General features: G+C 53.0%; 1 long non-coding RNA gene across 1 annotated transcript in view; it reads right to left on the reverse strand.

The window, feature by feature from the left end:
- Nucleotides 1–310: 310 nt before the first annotated feature.
- The window catches only part of LOC117065770, a 29,005-nt gene continuing 4,993 nt past the window's right edge, over nucleotides 311–24,322 (reverse strand). Inside the window, exons 2-5 of the long non-coding RNA XR_004430032.1 lie at nucleotides 8,065–8,234; nucleotides 6,799–6,922; nucleotides 5,648–5,762; nucleotides 311–3,703 (exon numbers count right to left, since the gene is read on the reverse strand). This is a non-coding gene — a long non-coding RNA (uncharacterized LOC117065770). The remainder of the gene's footprint in view (nucleotides 3,704–5,647; nucleotides 5,763–6,798; nucleotides 6,923–8,064; nucleotides 8,235–24,322) is intronic.

Here is a 24,322-nt window from a genome sequence, read left to right on the forward strand (position 1 = left end):
GGCCGGGCACGGTGGCTCAAGCCTGTAATCCCAGCACTTTGGGAGGCCGAGACGGGCGGATCACGAGGTCAGGAGATCGAGACCATCCTGGCTAATACGGTGAAACCCTGTCTCTACTTAAAAAATACAAAAAAAAAAACTAGCCGGGCGACGAGGCGGGCGCCTGTAGTCCCAGCTACTCGGGAGGCTGAGGCAGGAGAATGGCGTAAACCCGGGAGGCGGAGCTTGCAGTGAGCTGAGATCCGGCCAGTGCACTCCAGCCTGGGTGGCAGAGCAAGACTCCGTCTCAAAAAAAAAAAAAAAAAAGACAGTCTCACTCTGTTGCCGGGGCTGGAGTATAGTGGCACAATCACAGTTCACTGCAACCTCAACCTCCTGGGCTCAAATCATCCTTCCTCTTCAGTCTCCCAAACTGCTGGAATTATAGGCTCACACCACCATACCCAGCTAATTTTTGGTGATTTTCATTTGTTTGTTTTGTAGAGATCGTGTCTGTCATGTTGCCCAAGCTGGTCTCAAACTCCTAGGCTCAAGCAATCTGCCCACCTTGGCCTCCCAAAGTGTTGGGATTACAGGCTGAGCCACTGTGCCCAGCCATTTGAGGTAATTGTGTTCTTAGTGCTCAGCACTGGAAGAGGAGCAGCTCCTCCAATATGTGGGATCAGGTGACAAGTGCAGAAAAGATGCCGTAGGTGACCAGCATCTTCATCCCAGGGGAAAGGAATCCAAGCTTCATTCTTGGTAAGCCTCAGTTTCCCCATTACTAAAATGGAGACATTACTTTCCACACAGGATTCTGGGGAGGATCCATGGTGAAAGGGTGTTTTGGCACAGGGCCAACACATCCTAAATGCTCAGAACAGGGTAGTGGCTGCTGCTGTTGCCACTATTACTGCTTTGCTTAAAACATAGCTGCTTCCACCAAAGCTGCCATCCGGCTGAGAAGATCAGGAGAACACACCCAAATCAGTCCGGAAAATGCAATCAGACACTGGAACTCTGGGAAAGGAGGATCCTGGAGGGCTGGGCAGTCAGGAAGAAGTTCTCAGAGGAAGTAACGTGGGGCTGGACTTCAGAGATGGGAGAGTGAGGCCAGCCAGAGAAGTGGGAAGAGGGCATGCTAGAGGGGAACCTGCTGAGCAAAGCCCTGGAACAAGAGGGTGCCCTACAGGTCGGGTGGGCCTGAGTGTGTGAGGAGCAGAGAGGCCAGCTGGGTTTGGTTGGGTGCTCCAGGGCGCCTGACTCACCCTGGGGAGAGGAAGAGGGGAGACTGGATGCTAACTGCCACCTCTAAGGAAGGACTGTCTGCCCTGAGGCCCATCCTACCCCACCTGCACTGCATCCCAGCAGAAGTCCCGAGGATCTGCAGGGGGCCACTGACACCCACCCCTATGTATTCACCCCCCTGACATACACCAGGGCTTCTAGAAATCAGGTGGCTGCTCCCTTCTCCCTTTATTTATTCCCTGTTTTTTCCCTTTTCAGGAGACCATAATTATTCAGATCATCGCGGTGATTTACTTGGTAATCAGAGCCGCTCGATGCGGTGGCCGTGGAGCCGAGACAGACGAGCATTGCCTAGGAGGACGGGCCAGGGGCTCAGCCCCCCTCCCTCCCACCTGCCCGGCCTTTGTTCTCTTCGAGGTCTGCACCCGCGCTGCCTGGCGGGCAGTGGAGGCGCCCACCCGCGCGGACATGGCAGCAAGCTCGGGGTCTTGGGAATGAGTGTGCACATGCGTGTGCCCGGGGGGAGGGGAGTTTGGGGTCTCGTGTGTTGCTGGGTGGCTGACTTGAGAATGATGGAGTACCTGTGTGCATGTTTGGGGCCGGTAGTGGTGGTGGTTGGGAGTGTACCAATGCATGAGCATTGCGGTCAGGTGTGTAATTGGAATGTGTGCACCTGTGTGATTACCGGGGGCCTAGGGTACATCTGTCTCTGCAGGCTTGTTCAGAAGTGCAATGGGCAGGTGCCCAAATATGTGTATTTTAGGCACATAGCGGGGAGGAGAAGAGAGTGGAAGCTCCTTCGCTGAAGCTGTCTGAGGTGATCATGGAATCATGGATGTGGCAAGGGTGGGTTCTAGCTCAGTCTCTCCGACCCTGTCTGGTTGGGGAGGTAGGCTGGGGACGGCGGAGTGTGAACCAGCTCAGATCCAAATGCCGAGTTCTCCTGGGTCAGTGCTGGGGCCCTGGGGGTCACGTGAATACAGATGTGGCTCCGTTCACAGGCTGTGTTCACACGTGTCCGCAGACCTTCGCCCCCTCCCGCCCGCGGGCTGGCGCAGTGACGGTGACCTCATTACCGCCTCCGCAAAGGCCCCTTGAAATCCCTGCGCCGTTGCATTTGGCTGCTCAAAGTGATGGGAACGGCCTGCGCTTCCTGATCAATCGCTTAAAATTCAGGGTCGGCTCGCTCGCGGGAGAGGGCTGCCTGCCAGCCCCGCGCACCGCGCTCTGCCGCCTCCCCCTACACCCCCTCCTTGCTTTGGGGGGGGCAATGCTGTCGTATTGGAAAACATCCCCGCGCTGGCTGGGGGGCCCGGTGGGGCCAGCGCTGGAAGCCGTTCCACTCGAGCAGATGGCTGTGAAACTTTGGCGGCGAGATAAATTGGGTCTGACGGCGTGAGGCCGGCTCACAGATGGGCGGGATTCTCACGCCGGCCCCCACGTCCGGCCGGGCTGCGGGCAGGGCCGACACCGCTCAGAGCCCCCTTTGGGCACCCGCCTCGCCAGCACAAGCCTTCAGGAGGCCACCCATCGGGCAACATCCTTCCTCAGCCGAAGGCAGCCTCCACCACATTCCTTCCGGCCCCAGATCTCCCCAGAGACGAGCCCAGAGGGAGGGACAGCCCCCAGCCCCCGCCCGGTCACCTCCGCCAAGCTGGCAGCTGGGCTTTCCCCCTCCTCTGCCATCCGCAGAGGCCTGAAGCGTGAAGGTTAACAGCTGGGGGGGAGGCTGCGTCTCCCTCTCTCACCCCCGCTCTGCTGCAGCCCCGCCTACCTGCCAGCCCAGGGGATGTCGTAAACAGGGCTGTGAGGTGTGTGTGTGTGCGGGGGGTTGGGGGGTGACTGAAGGGGGGGGAGAGAAGAGAGAGTCAGACAGACAAAGGGAGGAACGAAAATGAGCAAGAGGCGAGCGGAGACCTGAGCAGAGACTGAGGGACAGAGACAGCTAGAGGCAGAGACAGGCAGAGAAAGAAATGGAGATGGAGATGTGGAGATAGACACGGAGACACCCAGAGAGAGAAGGGAGGGAGGAGGAACCTCAGAGCCAGAGAGGAGACACACAATGAAAGTGGGAGGAGGGCGAAGGACGGGGCGAGGGGACACGATTCTGGCAGAAACGCAGAGCTGCGGACGACCGTGGAGGGTGGGGACGAGCCGAGGTTGGGAGCAGGGTGCGACCCTGGGCTACCCTCACCCCCACCACCAGAGCTGGGAGCCAGAGCGAGGGAGCGTCGTTGCCCCTGGGTGCGCCCTCCATCGCTACGCCACTTGCCCGCCTCGGTTTCCCCTGGAGCGCTAGATGAAGGAAATGGCGGGGTGGGGGAGCTGTGGGGGTCGGTGGGTGCTGCGCGGCCATCACACTGCAGCAAAGCCAGCCTGTCTCGCAGCCTCCCTCGCGCATCAGTCCAGCGGGCAGATATCGATCTGGCCCAGCCAAGCTCTACACTCGCGGCCTGCAGCCCGTTCCGTGGCGGTCCTACAAAGAAAGGGTGGCTCACTTATCGGGCCTCCCCGCGGGGGATTCTGCACCAGAATAACGCCCCCGGGACCAGGGTCTGGGCGGCGAACTCGCCCCCGCCTGTCCCAGCGCGGTCCCATTCGGCAGGCCCAGGTACCCTGCGGCTGGGAGAAGGCTCGGGTGACCCCCAGCCCCGCCTCCTGCAGGGCGCGCAAGGCCAGAGGAAAAAATCTTCGCTGAGTTGATGAAGTTGAAGTTTCGTTCAGGGCGTGAAGGAGACAGCCAATCAGAGGGCCGTTATTTACATAGGCTCTCTGATTGGCTCTCATGTTGCCTCTTTAGAATGTTACTTTGGGCCGGGCGCGGTGGCTCAAGCCTGTAATCCCAGCACTTTGGGAGGCCGAGACGGGCGGATCACGAGGTCAGGAGATCGAGACTATCCTGGCTAATACGGTGAAACCCCATCTCTACTAAAAAAAAAAAATACAAAAAACTAGCCGGGCGACGAGGCGGGCGCCTGTAGTCCCAGCTACTCGGGAGGCTGAGACAGGAGAATGGCGTGAACCCGGGAGGCGGAGCTTGCAGTGAGCTGAGAGCCGGCCACTGCACTCCAGCCTGGGCGGCAGAGCAAGACTCCGTCTCAAAAAAAATAAATAAATAAATAAAAATAAAAAAAAAAATAGAATGTTACTTTGAGACTTTCACAGAACGAAATGTCCCCCGCTGGGGGTGGCGGAAGGCTCAGAACCTCCAAGGTTTCATGTAGGGCTCCCCAGGCCAAGCTTTGAGGGAAGATGGGGAGCTTAGATACAGTTTTGTCCAGCTCTCACGATACAAATCACCAACTTGAGTCTGGAGGGACAGAGAGGTGGAGCTTGGCCTGGATCCAGGAGATGAGTTCGGCCTAGCGCTCTGCAGTGGGCCCACCACCTCTGACACCTAGATGTGTGGTCACCTTGGCCGTGGGGAGGAGGGGCGTGGTCCTGGCAGCCCCTCTCATCCAATAGCGAGAGAGGGGCTGATTCAATGGTTTGAGGGAGCAGGAACAGGGAAACCTGGCGGTGCCAGTCTTGTTTGTGACCGGACAGTGTGGGTGGTATCGCCATGTTGGAAACCCAGCAAATAATGCAGCCCCAGAGGCAGGCCAGGCTGACCCTGAGGTCATGTTTCACTTGACAGCCTGCGCCGTCACACGTGAATACAGGAGAGCCCAGTGACAGGACGGAGCCTCGGGGCCTCGAGGAGTGGGTTTGCTCTGCAGGGAGTGGCACTGGGCAACCCGAAGCAGCTTCGCACTGCCCCGCATCCGCACTCCCGGGTCCAGCAGACACTGAGTCACTCTTGGGGATGGGGGCGAAGTCAAGACATTGGCAGCTAGGAGCAGAAAAGTTCTCTCAGAAGGCCTCCACCCTGCCTTCCCCACTGAGTCAGCCCCGCCCACCCATGCTGGGAAAAGGCAACCCCCTGGGGTTGCCATTCGAAAATCCTGCCTGGCCTCCTGGCCCACACTTCTCCCCAGGGGGCTCAGCATAGATGACTCAGGACTTGGAGTGGGGCTGTTAAGGGGCAAATGTGGTGGTAGGGGGGCCTGAGTGTGTGGCTGAGGCTGGAAAGTCCCTCCACCATCTGCCTGTAGCAAATTGAGGGGCAGGTAGGAGAATTCACTCTAGTGGGGTTCTAACCCTGCCCCAATTCTTTCACAGTGACACAGTCTGGAGACCCAGCTCTGTCACTCAACTCTACATAGCCTTCACCCAGAGCCTGACAGTGTATATGAAGGAGAGGCTACGCCTGTGAGTCCTTGCGTGCCAGCAGCTGGCCTTGAGACATGCCCCTGTGGGACCTTGGGTTGCAGTATCAAGTGCTAGGGCAAACACACATTGTTTGCAGAAGACCCAAGGACCCCACAGCCAGTGCAGGATATCTAAGAGACTCCACCACCTGCCAATCCCCAGAACTTACCCTGCTAATGAACCAAACTTGCTGTGTGACTTGGAGTGCAGCTCACACATCTCTGGGCCTCAAACTTCTCTGTAAAACCATGCCCTCCTGAATGTACCATTCCCAGTGGTGGCAGCTGCAGAGAAATCATGATAGCAGGGGCAGGGTCCAAGAAGGGCCTGAGAAGCTGGTTCAGCCTGTGGTCTGGGAGCCAAGTGGGGCAGGGACAAGATTGCCAAGTCCCACGGTTCTCACCAATTCTCATAATCTCATCTCTCCTCTTGTCTTCCTGCCTGCCTCATAAATAGCAGGAGGCTGGGCTGGGTCTGGGGCAGGAATGGGGAGCTGCATGTGTGCATTTGTGTGTGTGTGTATACACACACATGGGGAGGGTGTGAGAGCCTTCCCCCCACCCCCGCCACTGCCGCCATCGTGCTCTGAGAAGCTGAGATAATCCCTCGCCATCTGTCTTGTGTTGCTAACCCACTCAGCCGGACAGCTGCCCGGGCCACAGCTCTACAGGCAAGCAGGCAGGGGAATGAGGGGTACGGGGGGAGCTAGCCAACTCTGAGGACCAGGCAGCAGGGACACTCAGTCCTCCCATACCAGAATACCCCTGCTCTAGAAAGGGAAAGTAAAGTCAGAGAGGGGACAGGCAGGACTTCCCCCATTCCTGCTTCTGAACCTGGGAAGGAGTGGAGGAGTGAAGACCACTCCCTGGTGTGGGGGTTGGAGGCCAAGCCTCCCAGAATGCAGGAAGGTGAACAGGATCACTGTCTAGCTTATGTTCTCATGAGCCCACACAGATCACTGTGATGGGAGGGGTACAGTAGGACAAGTCAGGCCCTCTGGACCCAGGGAAGGGAAGAAGGGGTCATCTCATCCTTCCCCAGCCTCCAGACAGGCCAGTGTCCCAGGCCTCCCCAGTGGTCAACTTCCCAGAGCCAGGAGGAGAAGGCAGGCTTCTAGGATTTTGGACAGGTAATGCTTAGTGTACAGGCCCATTGTTCTGATGAGAAAACTGAGGCTCAGAGAGCGAAATGACTTGCCCCAGCTCACCCCATGAGTGGAGGAGCTGGGACTTGGACCAGACATCAGGCTCCAGCAGCCCTAGCTCTGTAGCCAGTTCTATCTGCCTGCTCCCCATCATCAAGTCCCTCATCCTGCCTCACCTTCCCAACCTGTGGCTCTTCAGTCCTGGGGCTCTGATGTTCTGTCAGCTGAAGCCCAGCAACCAGACTCTCAGCGGTATGGTCCCAATGCAGTCCCGGGGATTTCAGCCATGACAAGCAGAGCCTGAGGAAGGATGAAACTGTGCACTCAGTGTGGGCTCCCACCCGCCACCCCCTCCCTGTCAATCATCTTTCACCTCTCCCACACAATTAGCATGCTTCCACACACGTACACTCTCAAATACAGATCGTACACACTCATGTGATCACACAGGTCCTCACTCACAAAAAGACAAACAGTCACACCTACAGGGCTTGAAAACATACAATCTTACAGATACAAAGGCAAACTCAGACAGCCTCTCACCTCCTCACACCAACACACAGACCCCAACACTCACACCAAACATACATTCCACCCCAACCTCCACACACTGTAGGTTCCCAGTTCCTAAATCTCACCAGCTCCCAACCTCCCAGGTACTCCATCTTACCCCACATGAAGCAGTAACCCTCCAGGGCCAGTACATTGGTAGGAGGGGGGACCAGAGAGAGGTCTGCTCTGTCCTTCCTGCCTATGGGTGAGGGCCCTCCAGTAAGGTGCTGGTGAGCCCCCGTACCCTCCCCATCCCCCAAGACTTTGGAGAACTTCTACCTGGCCACAGATCCAAGAGAACAGTCCTCACCTCTTGCCCACAGGGGCTCACAGCTCTCCTAGGCCCAGGAGGAGGACAGGGACTGGGGGAGGCAACTGCCTCTCTTCTGAGGGTCTCAGCTTGCTGGGAAATGGCACATACCCAAATAATCTGACAGTATTCTGAGCCCCCACAGGACCACAGACTCCAACTCCTGTTCATGATCCAACCACTACATACCCTTCTTCCTAAACTGCTGCTTCTCTGCCTTTTCCCCACTCCAACCAGCCCTTAAGGGACCCTGGAAGCAAAGGTGAACTGACACCCTCTCACTCCAGGCTGGAATTTTGCTCTCAGATCACTGTATTCTCTTGAGCCAGAGGGAGCTCTTCCCTGAGCCCGGCTCTCCCGCAGCTAAGGAAAGCCCAGGCGCCAGATACTCTCACACACTCATTCACACACAATGTGGCACACTCACACCTGCCCTCACACAGATGTTCACCTGCATACATCCTCACGCACCCTCACAGCCACACTCACACACACACACTGTCCCACCCTCCTGCTCTCACACGCTCACTGTCACTCTCATGCTCAGCCACACCTCACCCTATCACACTCGTGGCTCTACCTGAGCAGGGCAAAGCTCGGGGGCCCTGAGGTCCATAGATCACTGGCAGAGGCTCAGAGGCTGGTGTTGACAGCCCGGTTGTGCGGGGAGAGGGGAAGGGCTTCCACTGAGGCCTGGAGGGTCTTGAATAATTCAGAGTGGTGGTGGCAGTGGTGACCGCAGCCTGTCAGCTGCAAGGAAAGGCTGGTGGCTAGATTGTTCCGGGAAGCTCGCTCCCAGTGGTTTGAGGAGAGTCAGCCCAGTTTGAGGGCTCACCAAACACACAGAGCACTTTTCCCACACGCTTTCAATGAACATCCTCACATGGGCCTGCACAGCAGGCATCATGGCCCCATTTTCCAGGTGAAGAAACTGAGGCTTTCATGAGGGAGAACTCACAGCTATAAAGTAGGGGCCTCCAGACTCCCACTCACACTCCTCTCCCCCATACCCACATACATCCTGGAGAGAGCTTCCTCTGGTCATCGTGCCCAGATTACAATGAGAGATGCCAGCCATCTGAGGACACTCTGGAATGTGATGCTGTGGCCTGAATCCACGAAGCACCTGGCTCAGGGCCTGCACATAGTAGGCACTCAGTTGCTGCCTGCCAAATGAGGGCATTGTGCAGAGGCAGCACGGAGTAGCCCGGGGCCATACCTCTGCCTCTTACCCAAGTTGCTAAACCTCTCTGAGCCTCAGTTTCCTCATCTATAAGATGGGCACTAAGTGTATTGGCCTCATGGGATGTTGGTGAGGACTAACCGGGAAAACACACCTAAGCCAGTTAACCTGGGTCTGGTCTGTAAGAAGGGCTCCACATTGCACCTAAATTGTGATGTGGATATCCTTGCCACAAAGAGAGACAGCCACAAAGTGGTGGTCTGCACACACCCGTACTCTCTGCCTGGGGCATATTCTTTTTTTTTTTTTCTTTTTTTTTGAGATGGAGTCGTGCTCTGTCGCCCAGTCTGGAGTGCAGTGGCCGGATCTCAGCTCACTGCAAGCTCCGCCTCCCGGGTTTACGCCATTCTCCTGCCTCAGCCTCCCGAGTAGCTGGGACTACAGGCACCCGCCACCGTGCCCAGCCAGTTTTTTTTTGTATTTTTTAGTAGAGACGGGGTTTCACCATGTTAGCCAGGATGGTCTCGATCTCCTGACCTCGTGATCCGCCTGTCTCGGCCTCCCAAAGTGCCGGGATTACAGGCTTGAGCCACCGCGCCCGGCCTGGGGCATACTCTTTACTGTCCTTTGCTGTTGTCTCCTTTTCAAGGATGAGTGCTTCTGCTACTTTCTCCAGGACGACAGCCATGAACTCCTGCCATATCCAACACCCCCTTGCTGCTCCCCACCGCCTTCCTTGGCACCCAGGTGGCTGATCTCCTATGGGTCTTGCTGGCTTCTCTACCTTGTATGCTGAGGGCGAGCCCAGCCTGTCCCAGCTCAGGGTCTGTACATAGTAGGTGCTCGCATGTTGCCTGCTAAACTGACAGCCCATGTCAGCACAAAGCAACCAGCATTTTGGGTGCATCCACAGTTAAACCACTGAGGTCACAGGTCTGTTCTCTGCAAAAACAAAAATACCCCACTAGTCATGTCTGATGAGAACCATAGCAAAAGATCAGAATGTGGTGGCTTCACCCAGAAGCAAAGCATCAGGCTCCAAGTCATGTCCCTGACCTGAAGGGGCACCTACCCAGACCCAGGGGTACCAACTCCTAGAGGCAGCTGGCATGTGACTACTGTGCCCAGTAGAGAAAGGCAGAGACACTCAGTCCCCAGAGCCCAGAGCCCCGAGAAAATTATGGAACATCCTCCATATTTGATTCAAAATAAAAACCACAGTAAACCATAGACCCAAAACTTACACGTCGGCTGAAATTAAAATAGCTTCTTGCTACGTTTTCTGGTTTCAATATTCTGGATAAGCTCATGGAAGCTGAATCAGGCAATTTGTCTGTCTCTTGCTTTGTTTCTGCTGTTGCCCCTGCTTTGCAGGGATCTCAGCACAAGCTTGGTCTCCCCTCTGAAGCAGACCCCAGCTGGGTCTGGGGGGTCCCCTGGTCCTGCACTCCCAGGGCTGATCCCCCCAGGAAGTATTCATGCCTATGCACATCGCCCCCATGGGTTCTTTTGGCCCCTCAGTAGGGGAGCAGGACCAGGGCCCAGCCTTGGCCAAGAGTTGCCCCCAGCAGACCTCTCTCTGCCACTGCTCCCCACAAGGTTTCTAGCACCCCCAGCCCCTCCCTCTTCTGGGGAACCTTGCGGCTGGGCCCGTGCCTGCGGCGAGTCTCACCCCAGTATTATTTTAGTCGCAGACAGACACGAGGCAGATGGTGACAACATCCCTTCCCCGCTCCCCACTGACGAGCCGTTGCCGCCCTGAAGCCTCAGGGTTCTTCTCCCTCAGGAATATTTCAGTCCCGACTCGGTGGCTAAATGCGGCTGCTCGTGTGAGACAAGCGCACATCTGCGCCTCCTCCTCCCTACCCCCTACCCATTTCCTGAGGCTGAGCAGAGAGCCCTGGGGAGGCCCTGCCCACTTGCAGCTCTGCCCCATCCTCCCAGCTGCCCTACTGTGTGCCAGGCATAATGCCATGAGCATGGTACCACTAGGAAAGGGCAGTTACTGTGCCCACTTTACAGATGAGGAAGTTAAGGCTCAGAGTGAAGCAGGGACCATCCCAGATCACACAGCAGGAGAGAAGGCAGTCCGTTGGGTCCCAGTGCACCCTGGAGACAGACACAGGCTCCTTCTGCTCCTTCCCTTCCCCTCAATCCTCTACCTTACCACCCCTTTGCCTACTCCAGGCAACTTGCCTTCCTAGGAGCTATTTCATTGTGCCCACTCTCCTGCATCAACTTGTAGCCCAGGGCACGGGGCTAGCCAGCTAGCTGGTCCTAGCTCAGTGGGCATTCGGCTGTAATTGTGACTACCGAAGGTAGGATGGACAAATGCAGGAGGAGGCCTCTTGCATGAGACAGGCCTGGTTTCAAATTCCAGCTTTGTTATGACTTTGGGCAAATCACTTCACCTCCCAGGACCTGTTTCTTCATCTGTAAATGCACAGCAGCAGTATTGCCTCTCCTTACCCCTAATTCAATGAGTGACTGCTATATTCCCAGCACCTAAAGCAGGGCCTGGAACACAGTGTGTGCTCAATGCGTATCTGTTAAATGAATGACAAAGGTAATGAGATGAGCATCAGCCCTGGCTCTGTGGAGCTGGTCCTCCCTGCAGCCCCTCCCTCAACAAGGCCTGGGGCCAGCTCTGCCTCAGTGGCCCACTAGGAGCTGAAGTTGGTCACAAGAGCCAAACAGAGCCTTCTCTCTAGGCCCCTCCCCAAGCCCCACAATGCAAAGTGCTTGGAGCTTAAGGGGGCGGGCCATGGGTGGGGGGGCCCCATAATAGGCCTGGGTGCCAGCCAAGTGTGGGAGTTGGGCTGAGGTTGTTTTGGTTCCCTCATGCCCCCTTCTCCAGCCACCCACCCTGACTTGCCAGGGGCGGTGAAGCTGGACAAGGGCTCTTTGAGGGCTTGGGACGCTTTCTGGGCAGGTGAGGACAAGTCTATTCCCAGTCAGGCCTCCTGGCTGTGGGCTCCCTATCCCAGCACAGTCCAACCCCCAACCCCCCGCCACACCTCAGCTGGCCTTCTGGGGCTGGGCCAAGATACACACTGACAAACCAGCACACAAAAACACCACCCGCCACAGTGACACTCACACCCTGTAAAGATATACAAAGCATATACACACAAATATACACCACCCAACTAAAGGCACAGAAACAAACAGCGATTCAGTGTTCACGGCAAGGTACACAAGCTCTCAATGTCTGTGACACACAGCACGCCATGTGCACCCAGCGCAGTGTGTATCCACACCGTCACACAGCATGGCTGCGAACACGTGTGGCACAACCCAGCCCAGGTACATAGCTCAGGAGCACAGATGTGCGCAGCAGGAGGTGTGAGGCCAGTCTTGCACCGAAGCAGAGGTCTGTCTCCCCATACCAGACCAGCAGCTCAGGGACAGGTTGGGGTAGGGACACAGGGCCATTGGAAGAGGAAGAGGGCAGGCCGGGCCCAGGGTGGGGGTGTGTTGGGGTCAGCTCTGCAACCCCCACTTTTATAGGACTCAGGCTGAGGCATCAGTGCCTGCAACAAGCAGGTTTTTTTGTGGTAAAAAAGTCAGGACTCTCACCCCTAATCACACTGACGTGTCACTACCAATGTCTCCTCTCAGCAGCCACCTCTGCCCAGGTCACCCTCACACTCATGCATGGCATAAGAAACTGGATGAGGCTACTCACTGTCACCATAAAAGCCAATACAAAGGCAAAGAGAGGTTGAGTGTCAGTGCAGGTGTGGAGACACTTGTCAGCAGGGAGTTCTGGGCAGCAGACCACCCTCTGCCAATCATGATCAGTCAGGAAGGGTAAGTTCATCTCAGTGGCCACACATCAACCCAACCCTGAGAACACAGCCCTGAGGCCAGCGAGCTTGGGAAGGCCTCCTCATGAAGGACAAAGGCCCTCCTCTCTGGCTTTCCCTGTCCCTGGCACATCTCATCCATTGCTTCCCATCTCTGGGCACTGCTCTGTGGTGCCCACTGCCCTGGCACTGGCATTTGAGGGTCCTAGTTATCTGACCCCATCTAGAGCTCTTTTCTCCAGGCCTTCACCAATGCTGTTTCCTCCACCAAGGGTGCATTCCCAGCCCCCACTTTTGGTGGCCTCTCCATCCATCAAAATCAATGCCATCCCCCCAAGAAACCTCCCCAGTCACTGCCAGGAAAAAAAAATTCTCACTTCAGTGCTGGAATGAGAGATGAGGACCCATGTGGGGCTCTGCTGGACCCCAGTGGCCTAATCAGCAAAATATGAAAGACACGGCCCATCACCCCTGAGCGCCGAAGAGACAGAGCAACAAGTACATGATTCCCAAAGCAGGGTTCACAGACCCCTGGGAGTCTCCCAGAGCTTTTCAGGGGTGGGTGAGGTCAAAATTATTTTACTAATAATACTAAGACATTATTTGACTTCTTTATTATGTCTAAGCCACAGTAGGTAAAACTGTTGGTGGCTTAACACAAATCAAACTGTACTAGGAGTCATATTCGGCACATGTACACAGAATTCACATAAAACGCTTCTATAACATACCAGAGTTGGCCGAACGTGGTGACTCATGCCTGTAATCCTAGCACTTTGGGAGGCCGAAGTGGGCAGATCACGAGTCAGGAGTTCGAGACCAGCCTGGCCAACATAGTGAAACCCCGTCTCTAATAAAAATACAAAAATTAGCTGGGTGTGGTGGCATGCACCTGTAGTCCCAGCTACTTGGGAGGCTGAGGCAGGAGAATCGCTTGAACCCAGGAGGGAGAGGTTGTGGTGAGCCGAGATCCCGCCACTGCATCCCAGACTGGGCAACAGAGCAGGACTCTGTCTCAAAAAAAAAAAAAAAAAAAAAAAAAAAATATATATATATATATATATATACACACACACACACACACACACATATATATACACACACACACCAAAGTATGTTGGCTGCCTCAAGAAAAGCACTTACGCTATTGTTTGAGTTGCGAGCTGAACTAGCTGATTTTTTTATGGCACGTCACTTTTACTTGACAGAAAGACTGACAGGCAGTCTTAGATATTTGGCAGTTATTCTCTCACAAATAATGAAGTCAGTCAGTCACTTCAAGGAAAACAACACACAGTATTTGGTGCCAATGATAACAGTCTTTTTTTTTTTGTTTTTTTTTTTTGTTTGTTTTTGGGGACAGGTCTCATTATGTTACCCAGGCTGGATGCAAACTCCTGGGCTCAAAGGATCTTCTCGTCTCAGCTTCCTGAATAGCTGGGTCTACAGGAACACACCGCTATGCCCAGTTAAAATTCTATTTTTATTTTGCATATTCTGCTTATGTATAAAATTGTAGTTTTTAAGCGAAATTTAAATTTTGAAAGACAGGTATACAACACTATAACACCATAAGCTTCATAGGTTCCTGGTACATTTCTGAAGAAATTGTCAATCACATCCACGGATGTGATTTTTTAATATGGCATAATGAAATGTGTTAATACTTGAGAGATCTTCATAACTCAGTGAACTAATATTTTTTATTTAAAAAATTATTTTGTTTGTTGTTCATTTCTTAGAGACAGAGTCTTGCTATGTTGCCCAGACTAGCTTCGAACTCCTAGACTCAAGCAATCCTCCTGCCTCAGCCTTCCAAGTAGCTGGGACTCCGGCATTGTGCCCAGAAAAATTTTCTTTTTTTTCCCCTGAGACGGAGTTTCACACTGTCACCCGGGCTGGAGTGCAGTGGTGAGATCTGGGCTCACTGCAACCACCATCTCCCAGATTCAAGTGATTCTCCTGCCTCAGCCTCCCAAGTAGCTGGGATTACAGGCACCTGCCACCAAGCCCAGCTAGTTTGGGAGTGTGTGTGTGTGTGTGTGTATTTTTAGTAGAGGTAGGGTTTCACCATTTGGCGAGGCTGGTCTTGAACTCCCGACCTCATGATCCGCCTGCCTCGGCCTCCCAAAGTGTTGGGATTACAGACGCAAGCCACCGCACCCAGCCCAGAAAAATGTTCTAAATGACATGCATGCTGTTATAAAATCATGTGTGGATAAAAGATCCACTCAAAATGTGAGTTAGACAAGTGGACTTTAATAGTAACAGAATATGAAAAGCTCATTGATATGGTTTCAGGCCCCAAATGATATTAACCTTTAGGAAACTACCACTTGTCGAGTTTTGGTGTAGTATCAAATTATCTGAAAAGGTTAATAAAGCACTACTCACTCTTTCAACTATAAATCTGTGTGAGGCCAGGTTTTCCTCATATACTTTAACCACAACAAAAACAAAATTATGTGCCTATCTATAATCACCACCAATTCAAAGTAAAAGCAGATATGAGAATCCAGCCCAGTCCCATGAGGCCTGTTTGCTCTATTAAACCAAATATTAATGAGATTTGCAAAAATGTAAAAACAGTACCACTCTTCTTGCTCATTTTGTTTTGTTCTAGAAAACAAGGTTGGCCGGGCGTGGTGGCTCAAGCCTGTAATCCCAGCACTTTGGGAGGCCGAGACGGGCGGATCACAAGGTCAGGAGATCGAGACCACCCTGGCTAATACGGTGAAACCCCCGTCTCTACTAAAGAATACAAAAAACTAGCCGGGCGACGAGGCGGGCGCCTGTAGTCCCAGCTACTTGGGAGGCGGAGGCAGGAGAATGGCGTAAACCCGGGAGGCGGAGCTTGCAGTGAGCTGAGAACCAGCCACCGCACTCCAGCCTGCGCGACAGAGCCAGACTCCGTCTCAAAAAAAAAAAAAAAAAGCCGGGCGCGGTGGCTCAAGCCTGTAATCCCAGCACTTTGGGAGGCTGAGACGGGCGGATCACGAGGTCAGGAGATCGAGACCATCCTGGCGAACACGGTGAAACCCCGTCTCTACTAAAAATACAAAAAACTAGCGGGCGAGGCGGCGGGCGCCTGTAGTCCCAGCTACTCGGGAGGCTGAGGCAGGAGAATGGCGTGAACCCGGAGGCGGAGCTTGCAGTGAGCTGAGATCCGGCCACTGCACTCCAGTCTGGGCAACAGAGCGAGACTCCGCCTCAAAAAAAAAAAAAAAAAAAAGAAAACAAGGTTATTTTTCTTTCTTTCTTTCTTTTTTTCTTAGTTGAGAAGGAGTCTTGCTCTGTCACCCAGGCTGGAATGCAGTGGTGCGATCTCGGCTCATGTCCTCTGCCTCCCAGGTTCAAGAGATTCTTGTGCCTCAGTCTCCTGAGTAGCTGGGACTACAGGTGCATGCCACCACATCCGGCTAATTTTTGTATTTTTAGTGTAGATGGGGTTTCACCATGTTGGCCAGGCTGGTCTCGAACTCCTGACCTCAAGTGATCTGCCCGCCTCAGCCTCCCAAAGTGCTGGGATTACAGGCATGAGCCACTGAGCCAGTCAAGGTTGCTATTTTTCATAAAAATATATTATCTATGATAACAGGTAATGGTATTATTACTGTTATTTTAAAATGAATTATTATTGACCAGGCATAGTGGCTCACATCTGTAATCCCAGCACTTTGGGAGGCCAAGGCAGGAGGATCACTTGAGGTCATGAGTTTGAGACCACCCTGGCCAACATGGTGAAACCTCGTCTCTACTAATACAAAAATTAGCCAGGCATGGTGGTGCATGCCTGTAATCCCAGGAGACCAAGGCATGAGAATCGCTTGAACCCAGGAGACAGAGGTTGCAGTGAGCCAAGATCACACCACTGTACTCAGCCTGGATGACAGAGTGAGACTCTGTCTCAAAAAAAAAAAAAAATTAGCAGGGCATGGTGGTGTGAACCTGTAGTCCTAGCTACTCGGGAGGCTGAGGCAGGAGAATCACTTGAACCCAGGAGGAGGAGGTTGCAGTGAGCCGAGGTTATGCCACTGCACTCCAGCCTGGGCGACAGAGCAAAACTCCATCTCAAAATAAATAAATAAATAAATAAAATGAATAAATACCTGTTTTTAAATTTTCCCAGTCTGAATTCTAATATAGCAAGTCTTGACAGATATAACTCTTGTAAACAAAAGTTCTTTGGGGGTCCTTAGTAATTATTAAGCATGTAAAGGAGTCCCGGGAACAAAAAGGTTGACAGCTGCTGGCCTAGTGGTTTCAGGATAGGAAAGACAGGAATAGGCCTGCAGAAAGCCTGGATCAGCAGAGGCAGGCAGGGACCAAAAGGGGCTCCCAGAGAGAGAGAGTGCCTTTGAAGTCTGGGCGGGCAGGGTGGGGGAGGAGGGCTTGGAGCAGGGCGGGGACCACATGACTTCAGGGCAAGGGGTTCTGGCAGAGGCTTCTGGGAGTCCCTGACTTCTCTCTGCTGCCCTTGTAGGGGTTGTGAGTACGTAGGGGAAGGCCCCAAACATACAACAGACCACCACACACGTAGAGCTGAAACACAGCCCCGGAGCTCCCACCCTCCCCAGAAGGCTTCCACCCTGCCCTATCCCCAACCCAACCCTCACCCTCACCCACGAAAAGGATTTGGGCCTTAAAATTATCGTCACCACAGCGGTGCAGCAGACAATACAGAGGGGACATTATGCGCTGAGACAGAGAGGCCTCATTGTTGGCGCAGCAGAGACAGCAGTGCTCTGTTCTGAGCAGGCTGGGGGCTGCTCGTGTGCTCAAGCAAGACCCCTCACACCCAGAATCATGTCCTCACCCAAATGCACACTCATGGACTCAACCCGGGATGCCCCTCGGGTGCATGCTGCGGCACACAGGAACCTTTGGATGTCCTTCTCCAGCTTCTGTGCAAACCCCCACTCACCACTGCCCACTCTGGGCCCACACTACCAGCCCCACACGTGCCCATGCACTCCGTGGCACAGGCTTTCCCACCTGGGGAACCCTGCGGGGGTGCAAGGGACATGAGGCAGCCACAGGGCCCTGAGGAAGCGCACCCTGCCTGCACTGCCCTGCACCGCCTGGCTGGGATCACAGGGCACTGAAACCAGCAGCCGCCTAGGCTGGGCTAGACGTGCCTGGACCCACAGAGGGACACAAAGGCGGCGTTGTTGCTTTGCCAAACACTCCCAGCTCTGAAGTGGGAGGGAGGGACCTGGGCAACTGGCACCCCTACCCCCAGCTCCTGGGCTGGCCCCGGAGCAAGACTGGACTTTAACTTCTTAGGCCACTACCAGTGCTTGGGCCAGAGGGCAAGCAAGAAGAAACTCAGGCCTCAGGATAAAACATGCCAGAAGAAGGCCCCCAAGTCCAGAGCTTGAACTATACTGGGGTCTTATTTCTCCTGAGTCAGGATCTTTCTCCCTCCCAACATTTGTGCAGCTTGTTCCCTCTGCCTGGGAATTCCCTCCCCTCCTCTTCTCTGGAGAACTTTTCATTTTCCTTTAGGACGTTGTTCAGAGAGCACCTCCCCCAAGAAGCCCTCCTGATCCCTGGGCTGAGCCAGTTACTCATCTGTGCTGCCCCACCAAACAGGGAGCTCCAGATGCTCACAGGGGGGTCCCCAGCACCACACCGCCCTGCCCAGCCTGGGGTGGGCTCACAGGGAGCTGCAGCACCATCAGAGGAAGGGGTAAGTGGGCAAAGCTGGGCCATGGACTCAGTCACATCTCAGGTCGAAGACTGAGCAACCTCAAGACCACACTGAGGCAGCAGAGGGAAGGGGGCAGAGTTATGAAGCCAGGTCTTAGACCAGGAGAGTCACCAGCCACCCCATCCAGGGACACGGAAGGACAGAGGGGAGTCCCCTGAAGAAGCCTGCTGTCGAGCATGCAGGTCTTCATCCTCCTTGCCTAGGACCTGCTTTCTCACCCATTGCCAAGTCCGACTCACCCAAGTCGTAGCTGTTTTTATTTATTTATTTATTTATTTATTTATTTATTTATTTATTGAGACAGAGTCTTGCTCTGTCACCCAGGCTGGAGTGCAGTGGTGCGATCTCAGCTCACTGCAACCTCCATCTCCCAGGTTCAAGTGATTCTCCTGCCTCAATCTCCTGAGTAGCTGAGATTACAGGCATGCGCCCCCATGGCCAGCTAATTTTTGTATTTTTAGTAGAGATGGGGTTTCACCATGTTGGCCAGGCTGGTCTCGAATTCCTGACCTCAAGTGATCCACCTGCCTTGGCCTCCCAAAGTGCTGGGATTACAAGTGTGAGCCACTGTGCCTGGCTGGTAGCTGTCTTTATATTTTATTTAACACGTACAGAGCATGCACTGTGTGCTAGGCACTGTTCTAGTGGATTTACATGTACATATTAACTCACTGAATCCTCACAACAACCTTTGAAATAGTACTATTATGATGCTCATTAAAAAAAAATTTTTTTAGCCAGGTGTGGTAGCTCACGCCTGTAATAAATAAATAAATAAATAAATCATAAAAAAATTATTTTAGTTTAGAGAGGGAGGTCTCCCTGTGTTGCCCAGACTAGTCTCAAACTCCCGGCCTCAAGCAATCCTCCTGTCTCACCTTGCCAAAATGCTGAGATTAGAGGTGTGAGCCACTGTATCTGGCCTTATTATGCCCATTTTAAAGATGAGGAAAGTCAAGCACAGTGAGGTTAAATAACTCTTCCAAGGTCACAGGGCTATCATTGGAACCCAGATAGTCATTTCTTTCAGGCAGCCTTCCCCAGCCTCTCAAACCAGATCAGGAGGCTTTGTTGTAAGCATCCCCAGTCCTAAATCCATCAGGTGTCACTGGTTTGGCTCCCTTCTCCTGATGGTGACATGCTTGAGGGTTCCCATAGGGATACATTTTTTCTGGGTCCCAGGAGTACAGCCTCTAGCACAACACCTGGCTCATGGGTTATTGACCAAATAACCAAAAGCATAAGAAGGATGGCTGGACTCCCACTGCTCAAGGCGGGAGGGGGTAAGGGGTGCCCAGAAAGGCCTAAGGAGCTCTCTCCCCTCCCCATACCACACATTATCTGCTCTGCCACTCGCTGCAAGGCCTCTGCTGTCCCTAGGTACCTGGGGCTGTGGGAAACTGGGGAGGGAGAAAAGGAGGGACTACCAGGCCCACAGGGACACCTGAAGGCCTAGCTGCTCCCAGGTCTCCATGTCCCTCCAGGCAAAGGGTCTCTTGAAATTCTCAGGCACCATGAACCAAAAAAGAGAGGGTCGTTTTCGGGTCTGCAGCCCCATTGTTCTCTTCTTATACCCAAATTTCCAGCCAATTGGTTAGTTTTTCTAGCTTCCATCTAAGGTTTCCAAACTGCTGCTCAGACCCCAGCCAGTGGAGAGATAAGGATGGAGAGGGGCAGCTGCACCCGGTAGACCAGCCAGACTGCTGGGCCCTCACACTTCAGTGTTGTCCTCTGGACAGAGCCCCTTCCTCTAGAAGCTCTGTTTCCATTGCCTGTGGCCCCAACAGGAAACACAACCAAGTTCCAGCCTCTCATTGACTGTCTCTGCACTTCTAAAGCGATCAATATCCACACCCGGAAAAATAGCCCCAGGATAGACCCCACCGGCACTTCAGTCCAGTCTTCCCAGCCCTGAAATTGGGCTCAGTGAGTACCCTACAAAATGGGCAGAGAAAGGTTGCAAATAGTTTTTATTGATTTTGTCACTTTGTCACCTAGGCTGGAGTGCATGGTTCACTGCAGCCTCAACTTCCCAGGCTCAAGTGATCTGTCTCAGTCTCCGGAGTAGCTGGGACCATAGGCCTGCATCACCATGCCCAGCTAATTTTTTTATTTTATTACTTTTTATTTTTTTGGAGATGATGGAGTCTCTCTCTGTTGCCCAGGCTGGAGTGCAGTGGTGTGATCTCGGCTCATTAAAACTTCTGCCTCCCAGGTTCAAGCGATTCTCCTGCATAGTCTCTCGAGTAGCTGGGATTACAGGCGCACACTGCCGTGCCCGGCTAATTTTTTGTATTTTTAGTAGAGACGAGGTTTCACCATATTAGCCAGAATGGGTCTCAGTCTGACTTCGTGATCTGCCCCTCTTGGCCTCCCAAAGTGCTGGGATTACAGGCGACTAATTTTTTTTTTTTTTTTAATTTTGTAGAGACAAGGTTTCACCATGTTGTTCTTGAATTCCTGGGCTCAAGGGATCCACCTACCTCAGCCTCCCAAAGTGTTAGGATTACAGACATGAGCCACGGTGTCCCACCAGGTTGCAGATCTTTAGGGAGGAATCCCTGTCCCCTCTCCCACCTCAAGGTGTATATTTCCTGGCCTACCAAAGGATTAGCTCATCTGTTAATGCTACTCAACCTGGTGTCATCCGTGAAGGTGACTGAAGATAACACCGCCATGAAAGGAGCTGAGGTCTTTCCAACCCTCATGGAGGGGGTGTGTGTGTGTGTGCACGTGCGTGTGCATGAGCATGTGTATGTGGCTGGACAGAGGCAGCTCCCAAACTCCTATTCAGCAAGGACTTCAGGTAGCAGTCTGTTTGAAAGGGAGCTGGGGGCCTTGCTTGAAGCTATATGTATAACCGCTGTTTGTACTTAAATAATAATTTATAGTAGATCAATAAAAACAGCAACGTTTTCTAAAAGTGCTTCATATAAAATGAAAAAAATGTCAGTTGCCCATATAAAACAATTAATTATTGAGCTGGGTGCAGTGGCATGGACTGTGGCCGGGTGTGGTGGCTTACACCTGTAATCCCAGCACTTTGAGGGGCCGAGGTGAGTGGATCACCTGAGGTCAGGAGTTCAAGACCAGCCCGACCAACATGGTGAAACCCCATCTCTACTAAAAATACAAAAACTAGCTGGACGTGGTGGTGCATGCCTGTAATCCCAGTTACTCAGGAGGCTGAGGTAGGAGAATCGCTTGAACATGGGGGGCGGAGGTTGTAGAGAGCTGAGATCACACCATTGCACTCCAGCCTGGGCAACAGAAAGAGACTCTGTCTCAAAAGAAAAATAAAAAGATGGGGCCTTGCTTTGTCACCTGTAGTGTAGTGCAGTGGCACAATCATGGCTCACTGCAGCCTTGACCTCCCTGGCTCAAGTTATCCTCCCACCTCAGCCTCCAGAGTAACTGGGAATACAGACACATACCACTATGCCTGGCTAATTTTTTAATTTTTTTAGAGTCAGGGTCTTGCTCTGTTGCCCAGGCTGGTCTGGAACTCCTGGGCTCCCAAATTGTTGGGATTACAGGCATGAACCACCACACACAGTCTAAAAGACTGGCTTTGTCATCCAGGCTGGAGGGCAGTGCACTGCAGCTTTGAAGTCCTAGGCTCAAGCCATCCTGCCATCTCAGCCTCCTGAGTTATGCTGAGCATTTATCATCTATTTGCTCCCCACTACAGTCCCATTTTATTAATAAAAACAAACAAACAAAAACTCTGAGGCTTATAAAGTTTGTTGCCCTCTCAAGATCACAGAGCCAATATGTAATATAAATAAGATTTAAACCCAGGCCCCAGGCCAGGCATGGTGGATCATGCCTGTAATCCCAGGATTTTGGGAGGCGAAGGCGGAAGGATCACTTGATCCTGGGAGTTCGAGACCAGCCTGGGCAATATACGGAGGTTCTGTCTCTACAAAAATATAAAAATTAGCCGGGCGCGGTGGACCACACCTGTAATCTCAACACTTTGGAAGGCCAAGGCAGGTGGATCATGAGGTCACGAGATCGAAACTATCCTGGCCAACACAGTGAAACCCCTCTCTAATAGAAATACAAAAAATTAGCCGGCGTGCTGGGGGGCACCTGTAGTCCCAGCTACTCGGAGGCTGAGGCAGGAGAATGGCGTGAACCTGGGATGCGGAGCTTGCAGTGAGCTGTGATCACCTGTGCACTCCAGCCTGGGCGACAGAGCAAGACTCTGTCTCAAAAAAAAAAAAAAAATTAGGCCGGGCGCAGTGACTCACACCTGTAATCCCAGCACTTAGGGAGGCCAAGGCAGGCGGATCACGAGGTCAGGAGTTCCAGACCATCCTGGCTAACATGGTGAAACCCCGTCTCTACTAAAAATACAAAAAATTAGTCGGGTGTGGGGGTGGGCGCCTATAGTCCCAGCTACTCGAGAGGCTGAGGCAGGAGAATGGCGTGGACCTGGGAGGCGGAGCTTGCAGTGAGCCGAGATTGCGCCACTGCACTCCAGCCTGGGCAACAAAGCGAGACTCTGTCTCAAAAAAAAAAAAATTAGCTGAGCATGGTGGCACACACTGGTAGTCCCCACTACTTGGAAGGCTGAGGTGGGAGGATCACTTAAGCGTGGGAGATTGAGGTTGCAGTGAGACGAGATCCTGCCACTGCACTCCACCCTGGGCAAGAGAGTGAGACCTTGTCTCTTAAAAAAAAAAAAAAAAAAGGCAGTGGCTCACACTATAATCCCAGCACATTAGGAGGCTAAGGTGGGTGGATCACCTGAAGTCAGGAGTTTGAGATCAGCCTGGCCAACATGGTGAAACCCTGTCTATACTAAAAATACAAAAAAATTATCCAGGTGTGGTGGCACACACCTGTAATTCCAGCTACTCAGGAGGCTGAGACAGGAGAATTGCTTGAACCCGGGAGGCAGAGGTTGCAGTGAGCTGAGATGACACCACTGCACTCCATTCTGGGCAACAAGAGGGAAACTCCATATAGGAAAAAAAGAAAAGGCTGGGCGTGGTGGCTCATGCCTTTAATCCCAGCACTTTGGGAGGCCCAGGCAGATGGATCACGAGGTCAGGAGTTTGAGACCAGCCTGACCAACATGATGAAACCCCATCTCTACCAAAAATTACCTGGGCATAGTAGTGTGCACCTGTAATCCCAGCTACTCGGGAGGCTGAGGCAGGAGAATCGCTTGAACCCATGAGGCGGAGGTTGCAGTGAGCCGAGATTATGCCACTGCACTCCAGCCTGGGTGACAAGAGCAAAATTCCATCTCAAAAAAAAAAAAAAAAAGACTTAGACCTAAATACCAGTCTGTCACACCTCCAATCCCTGGGCACACAAAATGTGTGTGATAAGGGCCCAGAGAGCCTCACAAATAGAATTGTGGGGGCATAAGAGATAAAGGGCACCCCCTTGCTTATGTGGGGAGGCGAGGGGACTCTAGGTGGAGGGAACAGCACAGGCAAAGAAGGGTTCTCAGGTGGGAACCTGTGTAGTATTTAGGGAGATGGAAGTGGCTATTTGTTCAGTCTGTGGAGCACAGGATGGTGGGAAAGTGGGTCCTGAGCAGGTAGAGCAAAGCTGTGACTCCAGGGAAGGCAGTGGACTTCATTCCATCAGCAGTGGCAACTAATGGCTCAGTGAATCTGAATCCTGGCTTTGTCACCAACCAGTTGAGGTACCTTGGAAAAAATCTCTTCTCCTCTCCAAGCCTCAGTTTCCTCATTTGTAAAATGGAAATAATAATGGTATCTGCCTAGCAGGGTTGTTGTACGGATTTACAAAAAGGCTCTATGCCCAGACTAAGGTAATCACTCAAGAACTGAGAACTGTTGTTACTGAGCAATGGGGAGCCGCTAAGGGCTCCTGACAGACAGGGACACAAGTAAAACTGGGCAGGGAAAGGGCTGACACAGCTGCTCACCCTCACCACAAAGAAGCCTGGAGCTCAAGAAGAGTGGAAGCAGATCCTGGGTCTGGGCCAGCTGCCTCATTGAAGGTTTCTTTGACAACTCCTATTTTATCTTTTTTTTTTCGAGACAGGGTCTTGCTCTGTCACCCAGGCTGGAGTGCACTGGCACAATCACGGCTCACTGCAGCCTCAACTTCCTGGGCTCAAGCGATCCTCCTATCTCAGCCTCCT

This window comes from Trachypithecus francoisi, unplaced genomic scaffold (assembly GCF_009764315.1).
Source record: "Trachypithecus francoisi isolate TF-2019V2 unplaced genomic scaffold, Tfra_2.0 Lachesis_group2, whole genome shotgun sequence".
Classification (NCBI taxonomy): domain Eukaryota; kingdom Metazoa; phylum Chordata; class Mammalia; order Primates; family Cercopithecidae; genus Trachypithecus; species Trachypithecus francoisi.